Genomic DNA, 13,434 nt, shown 5'->3' on the forward strand with positions numbered 1-13,434 from the left:
GGAATTTGCAGAATGATATTGCTATGGCAACATTAGAGAAGCGAGTCCAATTTTTGGAAAGCTTTGTTATCGAGACTTTTTGCAATATGACAAGCTAGCAGATCAGTTCTGGGACCCAGTGTTGCTTATCACAATCAAGAATGAGGGATTAAAAGAACCAGGTGAGGTGCTGGACACTGCAGGTGGTCTCACATTTAATACTCGCCTAGAAACAAACTCAAAATCAAAGGCAAAGCATTTAAGACTACAATGAGCAGACTACCAGTATCTTTTTCAAAAAAATGTCAGTGAACTCCCTCAGTATAGAACAGCATGCAATGACAGCAGAAGAGGGGGACATTTAAACTCTGCCATTCTTTGAGAGGTCATAAATTTATGGACCAGTGCCTACAAAACTAAAAGTCCAGTGAAAATCACCTAAGTAACCCAGATTAGACTCCAGTTTATTGCAAGCTAAATTTATTACCAACAGTAGAGATATAGGACTTTCATTCTGCATAGCAAAAGTTTTCCAGTAACTCTCTTGCAAGGTTTAAATAAACAGGAACCATTTGTTCAAGAAAAGTGATACCTCTGTAAGTGTCGTAAGTGCCCAGTGTTATCTTATCCACAGCAAAATGCAAATGAATAAATTTAAGTGTCTAATACCAGAAAGAGACTTTACTTACACATATGTTAACTATACCAGGCTTAACTGAATACCATATGCCATGAAGACACAAGTTGCATTCATATGCATATGCAAGTAGTGTGACATTTTGGTTTTGTCCTTGTTTCAGCTGGGATAGAGTTAATTTTCTTCCTATTGGCTGGCATAGTGCTGTGTTTTGGTTTTAGGATGAGAAGAATGTTGATAACACCCTGATGGTTTAGCTGTTGCTGAGCAGTGCTTACACCAGTCAAGGACTTTTCAGCTCCCCCTGCTCTGCCCAGTGCACAGGAAGCTGGGAGGGGCCACAGCAAGGACAGCTGACCCCCACTGGCCAAAGGCCTATTCCAGACCACACGGCACCATGCCCACTATATAAACTGCAGGGAGCTGGCCGGGGGGGCAGCAATCTCTGCTTGGGTACAGGCTGGGCATTGGTCAGCAGGTGGTGATCAATTGCAGTGTGCATCACTTGCTTTGTTTATTGTTGTTGTTGTTGTTGTTATTATTATTATTATTATTATTATTATTATTATTATTATTTCTTCCTTTGCTGTCCTATTAAACTGTCTTTATCTCAACCCATGGGTTTTACTTTTTTTTCCCCAATTCTCTCCCCCATCCCACTGGGGCAGGGGGGAGAAGGAGCAAGCGGCTGTGTAGGGCATAGTTGCCAACTGGGGTTAAACCACAAGAGTTGTTATATGAAATTAGTATTTTAAAGGATGTTGAAGAAATGGTGGAACAAGGGTAAAAATCAGATTATTAATTAGATTAGCCTTTGGCATTCTTATTACTTAAATTTAAAAACTATTTTCCTCTTTCATAGGTCTGTATAATTTCAGAATAATTCTTATATAGAACAGAAGGCAAGATTACGTATAAACAAAAGTATCAGGAAGATTTAGAAATAGATTTGATTTAATAAAATCCTACCTCATGAATGCCACCCTAAACTTCATTTGAAATTCATATGTTTAAAACCACAGAATGGAAATCTCCAGTTATATTGAAAGCCATGCTATCCAATGGCTATTGGGACTCAAAGGAGGCTGTAAATCTCTGCTCTTCCATGTACCTTTTAGAAGCTGGTGCAGCTGTCTTGCATATAGCATTTCCCTCCTGTACTTTTGCAAACTGGAACCACAGTCTTGCACTTCATTTACTGAACTTTCTCTGTACTTGCTAATCACTGAAGGCTATCATTATAGACTCTCTCTCTGCAAAGTTTCATGCCAAAAGGCAGAACTATTTATGAACCTTTGTAGCAGCAGAGGTTAAACAGGGATACTAATAGAAATTCAAGGCATGTGTTAACATTCAGGACCTTAAGCAGAATTTTTTAGGCAAACAAGACGGCAAATAAGAATGAACTGCAAATATTATGTATGTTAGTCCAAGGTGATCGTATCCAGCAGAATAAAATGAGCTGTGATTCATTCACTTCTATTTTTTTCATTTTAATTCCCAAATGGACAGCTAATTTGAAAAGGATCCTCCTCCCTGGTCTTCTCTATGATTTTCCAAACCTAGAAGACTTCCTTGAGGTCTTTTCATGAAGAGAAGTGTAGTATTATTTTTGCTTTTGAAGGATCAGCAAGTAAACGACGACATGTATTTGCATATCTATCAATGTGGGGAAAAAAATGGAATATTTATTAATGATGGTACTGTAGCTGTGATGATGTAGGGATTAAGAGAGAATGATTTTATAGTCTAAAAATTGAATTAGCATAAATATGTTTAGCAAATAGAAAACTGTCACTAAAATATAAAGTCAATCTGGTATGTGCTAACTAAAATCAGACATTAATTTTGCCTTGGTAAAACACAGTGATTACCTATCCTTACTATAGCTCTTCTTCAGTTTACTGCTTATTACAACACACTGTTTGTTAATATAAAGCAATAAATCTCTCTACAATAATATTTTATTGATGCATGGCTGTGTTTGGGAACAGAATCTATTGGTTAACCATTGTTATGATACTTCAGCTTTTTATGTTAGGAAAATATCTGGCTTAAAAGGCAATATGTACTCACGAGTGTTCACAGTTTAACTATTTAATCTCTATATATTCTTCTAAGGATATTATTATTAGCTGGACTTTGATTTGCTAAATTCTAAACTTAATTGGAATTAGGAAATTTTTATAGTACTTGCATGACAACTGTAACCTTAACTCTTCATTTACAAAATTATCCTTTTGGTCCCACATGCCTTTTTTAGGCATGTTAACTCAGGAAGTTAAACACTGAAGTAATTGGGAAATACTATATGGTGTGAGTAAGATATATCAGCTTTTGTAATTACAAAAAAACAGGGAAGTACAAATTAACATTTCTACACATTTTCTATAAACAAGCAAGCTAAAATAGTGAAATAACCATGTAACTATGAAAACATAATCCTACCACTGGAATTCCAAGAACAGCATAAGAACCTACATTATTTTTTTTCTCCATTACACACAAATTCTTTTGCTAATCTTCCATATTTCCATCTAGAGATTAACTGTCACAAGAATACAGAGCATACATACATAAGAATCATCAAAATCAGAATGAAGACTGTACAGTTAGAGGAACTAGGCTTCTCCACTTTTCAGACCACACTTGATCTCACCAAGTTAGAAACTGAAGTGTTATTATGTGCCTTAAGCAGAGTTCTTTATTCCATTTGTGCTTCAGAAGAGGAACTGTGTTCGGTGAATATAAAGTACTGCTCTTTTTACATGAACAAGAGCAGTTGTCTTCATTGTTCCTGTTCTATTTAAGTAGTTTCCTTCCTCGGTCTGGTGACAGTCACATAATCTCCTAATTCACATGTGATGTATGATCTGGCTCAAATTACAAGATTTATTCTGATATAACTGACTACATATTCAATGTGCAAATCTAGATGCTAGAAATATTCAGCATTTTTACTCTTACTTAACTTTTCTGACAAGCTCAGTTGAATCCTTTTAGAAATGGAGATAATATTACTTGACTATTTCAGACTTTGAACAAAAGTCTTATTGTCTAAAATTAAATTATTTGCAGGTTTTAAAGAAGAATGTCTGTGTTTATTACAATAACTACAGGTACAGAAAAGACCTATTTCTAAGTTTAGGATGCATAATATAAAAACTTTAAAACATCCATACACTTAAAAAAATACAGTTAAATCATCAGTCTAAGCCTGGGCTTAGAAAGGGATGTTAATATATAGTATGATATTGTATTTTATGCTCTACTGCAGCGAAATTAATTTTAATATGAGCTGGAGGTTAAAAACCTCTCTAAAACATATGGTCATAGACACCCCTGGAATGACAATAAATTATAATCATTAACCTTAATAAAAAAAATCCTATAAAATCATGATAAAATTTAATTACTACATCTAATGAAAAAATACCAAGTGACTAAATAGGATATTTTAGCACAGAGTTAGAATTAAGCTCTTATTTCTTTATCTGATCATCTCTGCTACAGGCAAGGAAAGACCAACACGCATGGATTACTGTCATGCTCCTGAAGCTTTAGGTAACTTGAAGAGATATTCCATAATCCTTTACTTATAGCAGAGATGATCCTAGCTCCAGAGTTGCTTATAGAAGCACTCTATATATTTAGCACATAACGAGGAAAGAGGTTTTGGGCAAGACAAGTATGTAGGGAGAGCGAAGGTTGTAAATTATTAAAATGCTTCAAGAATTATGCTTGTTACTAAATGACTGCACAGTTAAACATGCTATATCTTTTGTAACAGGAAGTGATTTTGAAACAAAGCAATATTCAAACAGAATGCTTGTCCTGGTTTCGGCTGGGATAGAGTTAATTTTCTTCCTATTGGCTGGCATAGTGCTGTGTTTTGGTTTTAGGATGAGAAGAATGTTGGTAACACCCTGATAGTTTAGCTGTTGCTGAGCAGTGCTTACACCAGTCAAGGACTTTTCAGCTTCCTCTGCTCTGCCCAGTGCACAAGAAGCTGGGAGGGGCCACAGCAAGGACAGCTGATCCCAACTGACCCCAGGGAAATGCCACACCATATTACGTCACACTCAGCATATAAAGCTGAGGGAAGAAGAAGGAAGAGGTGGGACATTTGGAGTGATGGCGTTTGTCTTCCCAAGTCACCATTATGTGTGATGGAGCCCTGCTTTCCTGGAGATGGCTGAACCCCTGCCTGCCAATGGGAAGTAGGGAATGAATTCGTTGTTTTGCTTCACTTGGTGTGCACAGCTTTTGCTTTAGCTATTAAACTGTATTTATCTCAACCCACGAGTTTTCTCACTTTTCCTCTTCCTATTCTCTTCCCCCATCCCACTGGGTTGGGGAGTGAGCAAGCGGCTGCATGGTGCTTAGTTGTTGGCTGGTGTTAAACCACAACAATGTTGAAATCAGTCTAAAGAACTCGGGAACTCTACTCTCTTGGTAGGTCTATACTATAATATTCTACTTCATAAGTAATCAATAGAGATACATCCTCCGAACCCTATCTAGGATTGTTCAACATTTTGCCATAGCAAACAAACTAAATAGATTAATGTCAGCTGGATAGGCTTAAAAATACTGCAATATAATAATCATATCCACAAAGTAATCTCTTACAGAGTTTTGATACCTCAACGTGCTTCTGAAGACAAAAGCTCAGAATGTAAAACTGTTTCTTCACATGATACTATAAGTCAGACCAGATAGCAAAACAATTTAAAAATTTTGACTTGATAAAGCCCTCACTTTATTTTGATTTTGATTTTTTGTAAAGCTTCCACTTAAAGTTTATTTGTAATAAACAGAAGAATCTACTTCAAACAGCACTAAATTTGGCATATCTCTTGATAACAGAATACTTAAAACTCAAATTCAGCATTCCAACTTGAATGTATGCTGTGTATGTTTGTTACCCATAAAGCACCTTACCTTTATTTTTGTCAGTTATGTGCATCATCTTAAACACTATTTTCTTTGTGAATTGTTGCTCCTTCTAAAACTGCAGGAAAAGAAAAGGAATGGTCACATTCTACTTTCTTAAGGTCATAGTATAAATTGTCGCTCCTGTTACTATAGAAACAGAGTGGATTTCATCATTCTAATGCATGCAGCGATAATTGTTTTTATTTCAGTCTATGGATAGGTAGTTAATGGTGCCAGCTGCAGTTAGCACAGACACAGACTACTGTCATCTAAGCACAAAGCTGCTGTCTCCTGTTCTGTCACTGTGAGCCTTCCTAACCATCAGCAATTCATAGGGGAACATTCAGGCAGAAAGAAGAGCTGTTCACAGACCTTCATTCTGTGGCTGAAATAGAATTCCCTGCAGGAATTATGTTTTCATATGAAAAACAAATAAATAAGGCACAGTACAGAGTACTTCTTCAGATTGTCCAGTCAGGTCAGTGCAGAAAAACTAGTTTCTATGTGGCAGCTTATAAAATTTGGATTGTATTAAGAAAAGATTCAGCTGACATCCTATCCATAACGCAAGCTTTCTCTAGAAAGTTCAGCTAGATATCATAAGCTTACAGTTAACATAGGCCTCTATACAACTGCATATTTTAACCTTGATATTATAAACAGATCGACAGGTATTAAGTAAATGTAAATACTCCAGTTCTTTCAGATCATAGCTATTACATGTATGCTCAAATTTAGGCTGATTTAGAATATACAAGTGGATAGTAACCTAAAACAAAATCGTAAGTGAAAGCAATACAGGAGAAGATGACTACTATCCAAACTTCAGGCTCACCCAATCCCTACCCAAAATGAGGCTGCATTGGTTTTAAAACTGATGAACTCTAAAATAAGCAGTTAATGACCCCACAGAAGATTATGACAGGTAGGGATCATTGGTGGTTTTGGATGCCATCTTTCCTAACCCATAAACACACATACTGGTTAGCACTGACAGTTTTCTTTCATTTATTATATGAAACTTGAGCTTTGTCTCACTTATAGTTCCTCTGGCTATTTACTTCACAGAATCACAAAGTGGTTGAGGTTGGAAGGGACCTCTGGAGGTGATCTTGTCTAACCCTCCTGCTCAAGCAGGGTCACCTAGAACAGACGACGTCCAGATGTCTTTTGAGTTATCTGGCCAACCTGGTCAGTCATCTGTACAGTAAAAGATGTGTTTCCTTATGTTCAGACAGAACCCCCTGTGTTTCAGTTTGTGCTCATTGCCTCTTGTCATGTCACTAGGCATCACAAAAAAGTACCTACTTCCACCTTCTTTACACCCTCCCTTCAGAGATTTATGCACATTGATGAGCTGCGCCCTGAGCCTTCTCTCTTCTAGGCTGAATGGTCCCAGCTCTGCCTTTCCTTACAGGAAAGATGCTCCAGTCCCTTACATTGGACTCTCTCCAGTAGCTCCATCTCCTCTCTCTTGCAGTGGGCAGCCCACAGCTGGACACAGCACTCCAGGTGTGGCCTCACCAGTGCTGAACAGAGGGGAAGGATCACCTTCCTCTGCCTGCTGGCAACACTCCTACTAATGTAGCCCAGGACACCATTAGCCCTTTTTGCCTCAAGGGCACATTGCCAGTTCATTGTCAACTCACCACCCATCAGTACCCCCAGGCCGTTTTCTGTAAATCTGCTTCCTAACTAGTCAGCCCCCGGTATGGACTGGTGTCTGGGGTTGCTCCGCTCCAGGTGCAAATCTCTGCATTGCCCTTTGCTGAACTGTGTGAGGTTCCTGTCAGCCCATTTCTCCAGCCTGTTGAGATTGTCCTGCATGGCAACACAACCCCCCCGGGTATCAGTCACTTCTCCCAGTTTTGTATCGCCAGCAAACTTGCTAAGGGCATTTGACATAGTCTCCCATTGTATCCTTAGAGTCAAAATGATGAGATATGGACTGGTAAGTAGACCATGAGGAGAGCAGAAAATTGGCTGGACCATTAGTTTGTGATCAGTGGTACAAAGTCCAACTGGTGGCCAGTTACTAGCGGTGTCCTTCAGAGGCAAATACCAGGGCCAACACTATTCCAAGTTTCTATTAGTGACCTAGATAATGCAATCTGGACAATATAAAGTCAAGGGGAATGGCCAATAGGCTGGAGGTTACAGCCACTGTACAGGCTGTACAGTGTTACAGGCTGAAGAATGGGCTTTCAAGAACCTCATGAAGTGCAACAAATGTAAATACAACAGTACTGAACATGGAATGATTGGACTGAAAGCAGCTTTGCAGTAAAGGTCTCAGAGGACAGTGAGCTGAACATGAGTCAGCAGTGTGTTCTTGCAGTGAAGAATGACAATTGCATGCTATGCAAAAGCACAGCCAGCAGAATGATGAAAGTGATTACTTCCCTCTGTTTGCCACTTTGAAGACCATTGCTGGACCATTTTTGGCGACTTGGTATTGAGAGACATGACAGACTGGAGAAAGCTCAGTGGGGACCACGAGGATGATCAGGGGGCTGAAGCACATGGCATACAAGAGAGTGTGAGGTGAGAGTACAGGATTTGTCCATGTTGTGATTTAACACCAGCCAACAACTAAGCCACACACACCCCAGTGCGATGGAGGAAGAGAATAGGAAGAGGAAAACTGAGAAAACTCGTGGGCTGAGATAAATACAGTTTAATAGCTAAAGCAAAAGCTGTGCACACCAAGTGAAGCAAAACAACGAATTCATTCCCTACTTCCCTTTGGCAGGCAGGTATTCAGCCATCTCCAGGAAAGCAGGGCTCCATCACACATAATGGTGACTTGGGAAGACAAACGCCATCCATCACTCCAAATGTCCCACCTCTTCCTTCTTCTTCCCTCAGCTTTATATGCTGAATGTGACGTCATATGGTGTGGCATTTCCCTGGGGTCAGTTGGGATCAGCTGTCCTTGCTGTGGCCCCTCCCAGCTTCTTGTGCACCCCCAGCCTGCTTGCTGGTGGGGTGGGGTGAGGAGCAGAAAAGGCTTTGACTCTGTGTAAGCATTGCCCAGCAGTATCGAAAACATGCCTGTGTTCCCAGCACAAATGCAAAACATAGCCCCACACTAGCTACTAGGAAGAAAATTAACTCTATCCCAGCCAAAACCAGGACAGTCCAGCTTTAAGAAGAGAAGGTTCAGGGGAGACTTCAACTACCCAGTGACAAGGTACAGAGAAAATGGAGCCCATCTCAGAGGACAAGGGGCAACAGACCCAGCTTGGAACATGAAAAGTTTCAGCCAGATCAAAATACATTTTTTTAAGCACAAAGGTGGTAAACAGTAGAATGAGAACATTTTTTTACTAGAAGGTGACCCAGAACTGGAACAGGTTGCCAGAAAAGTTGTAGAATCTCCATTTGTGGAGACAATCAGAAGTCTTCTGGATATGATCTAGGTGACCCTGCTTGAACAGGGGATTGGACAAGATGACTTCCAGCAGTCCCTTCCAATCTAAACTGTCCTATGATTCTCTGACAGTTTCTACACCTTTGGTTCGACATCCCTATCACAACTTCAGATTGATCCAGTAAATATTTGCCAGAACAAATCCAACCTGAGAAAGCTTTTTATGTCTAACAGAGGACACTTGAATACTAAGTCCCACCTAAGACACTAAGCTTTGCCCAAACAAGGTCTCAGCATCATCAAGACCAGGTTGGATGAGGCTCTGAGCAATGTGATCTAGTTAGCGGTGTCCCTGCTCACTGCAGGGAGGGTTGGACTAGACGACCTCTAGGGGTCCCTTCCAACCCAAAACACTCTATGATTCTATAATCATGTGAAACAACAGCAAAACAAAATCTACTGTAATCTGTGCTCTCTGGCAGTATGATGGAATATTGGGTTTTTGTAATAACTTTCTGTTAATTCTCTGAACTGGCTCTTTTCAGGATTATTTGGAGAACAGAAAATCACATGTGAATGGATATTACACAGGTGTTGGCATTGTACTAATTTACTTTTACTTCAGGTATGTTCTACAATTCGCTGAGCTGAGCAACATGACTGGAGTGCTCTTTCTTAGTGTGGTTAATAAGGAATAACTATCATAACTATTACTTTTATTAAAAGTATTGTTATCAACTTTACTAAGATTTGGCTTAAACCATGAAAGATTTATTCCCCATCAGTAATTCTCAGTTCATGTTAATTTTGTTGTAATTAATGGAAGTTATGGGGAATATTATCTCCTTCTAAGAGATGCAGCTAATGTGTAGTTTAAATATTAATGAGCTTATTCTTTAGAAAGATATCTGCAATGCTTAATGTAGATTAGCCAAGCAGTTAGTTGTTTTTCTTAAAATTAAGGTGCTTCAAATCAATAGGTTTACAGGTTAACTATGAAGAGCTATTTTTTGTACTTAGCCTTGCTCAACACCATGAAGTACATAAATTATACACAGGATCATATTTCCCTCTGACATATGTATGTGCAATTTGATTCCAAAAAATCTCTCAGAAACCAATAATACTATATGAAAAACAATTGGCTTTTCTTGTCAATTTGCCCAATTTATAACTGACAAAAATACTGTAATGAATTAGAGCAAAGAGTATCATCAAAAATAGACATTTATGCAAAGTACTTTGAAAACTGAATGATGACTAGAATTATACTTGGAAACGTCTGTTTAGAGGTCCCATCTGTGAACACAGCAAATTATAACAGAGAAAATGTGGTGGTATAATTTGTGAATACCGATAATGACATTAGCTGTTGCTGGACAGATAATACATAGTCACTGAGCCACATAACTCCTGTACAGTTCCTTCATTAATCATTTCTCCTCAGATCCTAAGAACTGTAACGCACAGATTCTTAGTCATGAGATTTTATGTAGCATATGCCTGCACATCTCTGACTACTGAGGATTTCCCAATTCCTCTGGGATTCCTCACTCTGTTATTCACACAAATGTACATACATACCCTACTTATTTTGTATTTAGGTCACATCAGCTATGCACACACAGCAGCACCAAACAGGTCACCATATGTCCAAAAATTCCACATATATTTCTTCTGCATGTACATTCAGAAATACAATGAGCATATATATTTGTTCAGAAATACAGTAATCACAATTATAATTTTAACAATATATCAGCAACACAGTAAGCACAGTCTTTTGGGGAAACATTAGGCTTAGTGCGTGTGTGCACCATAGTGCATATACACGTACAACTTCCTAGCAAATCTCAGGCAAATATGATAGCCCTATATTTTCTGAACCTTTTTTTTTTTTTGACAGACTGCCAGACTGGAAAGATTCTGCTGCATCTCTATAAGCTATATTTGGTAATAGTTCACTTCCCAGCAAGTATATATAAAACTATATGAGAGGAAAAACAAGGTTCTAATTCTCACCCATTTGAAAAGAAACCAGTGGAAAGAAAACCAACAGTGTTCTCTGCAAATGTGGCTTGCTGCATGAAGTTGGAAATGACTGACTATGATTCCTGTTCTTCAGGCCCTGGCACATTTGCCCACAACCTGGCTCATTTGCTCAGGCCAGGCATTGAGCTGTGACTTGGAACAGAAACAAAGTGTGATCAGTGAAGTTGTGTTGGCTGGTGGTTGTGGGTTTTTTTAACAAGTGTCTGCTTTGAGCAAGTATAGCTAAAATAAACAGACCATAATAGGAAGAGAGTAATTTAGGCATATTTCAGCAGTCAACTTGACTCCCATAATACTTTGTTATGGATAGATGTTAAATACTTCACATTCTTTAATAATTCTAGAGCATACCACAATATACTGTTTTCTAAGCTGAACTTAATCAGAATGTACTGTGTGGCAAAAAGACATGACAACTAGGTAAGAACAGATAATGTACAGTGATATAAAGCACAGCAATACAACTAGAATTTGGACAGCAATAGTTCAAACATGGCATTCTTTTCACATTCCAAGTATCAAGTAGTGAGATCAGCACCTTGTGTTTCCTTATGACTCTAGCTACACCGGTAATCAGGCATGCACATATAACCTACAGCTGTCAATATAAGAACAGCAGGAAAAGTGCCCTTCCTCCAAATAGGAGCAAAACTGAAGCATATAAAAAACACCTGTAACATTTCAAGATAAGTAATCTGTGCAATTGCAGGAATTTTTTTTATGAACTATAAAATCATACAAGGCTGAATGACCTCAAAGACAAACTACTTGGAAAAAAATTCACTGCAAAATACTTTTATAGCTCATTTTTTAACTACTTACTTGGTGCTGCATCTCTTACTAATTTTAGGGAAAGTCAGTGAGAGAAATCTTTGTCTTTGATAGGGTTAATTAAATATGCAACTTCAGAGCTTATACTGACGTATTTTATTGGTTCCCTCCTGCTACACAAAACATGCCTGAAAGGTGGGGAAAGCTCTGTTACACTTTACTATCTTTTATGCTTGTACCTGCTCTAGCACAGAGCTAGGTACAAGGTCCTGACTGGGAAAGAAAAAAAAATAAATCATTATTATTCAGCCAAACAACTGTTCATCAAGTTTATGGTATTTACACACAGGTTACTTAATGAATAGTGACTACTTGAGTTCTTTCTTGAACCTTCTTGGGATTCCAGAGTAAGGCTTCACAGAACAACAAAGACAATACTGGGAAAGATCCTGTGAAATCCAGACCGATTTTGTGTATGACACACTTACAGGTGTCTTTTGTAGGCAGCTGTTAATTTTCTGAATGCCTTTTGTGCTTTCATTGTATTTCACTCTACGTGGCATGGTGGGGAACACAAGAACAAACAGAAACAGCCTCACATGTATCAAATTCATCTGGCCATCTGGAAGAACTGCTAGCCTTTTGTTTAGGATCTGCTACAACAGCACTGCTCCTGCCCTTATATCTCTGACACTTTCTTTCAATCTGTTATCTTTCTTCACTCATCCTTCTATCAATGTTAGCAATAGATTAGCTTTGGTTACCACCATTTTCATGCTTTATCACTAAGCATGCAAGAGCAACCAGGAGCAATTGCTTGTGACTTCAGTAGAATGACTGCATTAATCTGTCAATAACTGGAAACTGATCCAGAAAATTGCACTTACATGAATAGTGTGACTGATTTTCATGGGCTCATGGCATAATATGTAACATTTTGCAAATACATCTAAGGATTTTTTTTTCGGGTGGGGGTATGAAGAATAAGGATTTAACCATTTATTTCACTAAGCACAATAACACACAGTATTACCAGATTGTTTCAAGTTTATATTATTTAAATCAATCCAGTTCTACAGAGCAGGACCCTTTGTATTTCACCTACAGTGAATTTCTAAAAACCAGCAATCTATACAGGCACATTTATTCTCAAGATCCATCAAAAATACTTATTCCTCATTTCAAGTCTTTCTTCTACATTTTTAGTCATTAATATGTCCAGTGAATAAACATTAAAAACTATTGTACATCGTAAAATATAACAAGGAATCCTGCAGATATTCAAGTAGAAAGATAAAAGCAGAGTATTTGGATCTTTTTCCATTAAGATGGCAAAACCTGATTAAGACGGCAAGTATACCTGTTTATACGATTGGTCGACACTTCAAAATGGAAATGGACATTTTTGCACACCATAAATGTAATTGCACCAAAATGATATTTTACATCTCCAAACTCATGTTCACATGGCTAAACATGATTTTCTGTTTGTTCACAGCTGCCTCAATTATCATCAACATTTTCAGAATTCTACTGGCAAATCTTCTATGTGGTATGAAAAGTAAAACTCGGGAATCACTAAAGGCAGAAAAGGTAGAATCTGTTAAACACTGCATACACGTTTGTTGTGGATATAGAATTTCAGCCTCAAGTAATATTTTTTTTTTTTTTTTTTTTTTTTTAA

This window comes from Egretta garzetta, unplaced genomic scaffold (assembly GCF_000687185.1).
Source record: "Egretta garzetta isolate BGI_Z169 unplaced genomic scaffold, ASM68718v1 scaffold27, whole genome shotgun sequence".
Taxonomy (NCBI): Eukaryota; Metazoa; Chordata; class Aves; order Pelecaniformes; family Ardeidae; genus Egretta; species Egretta garzetta.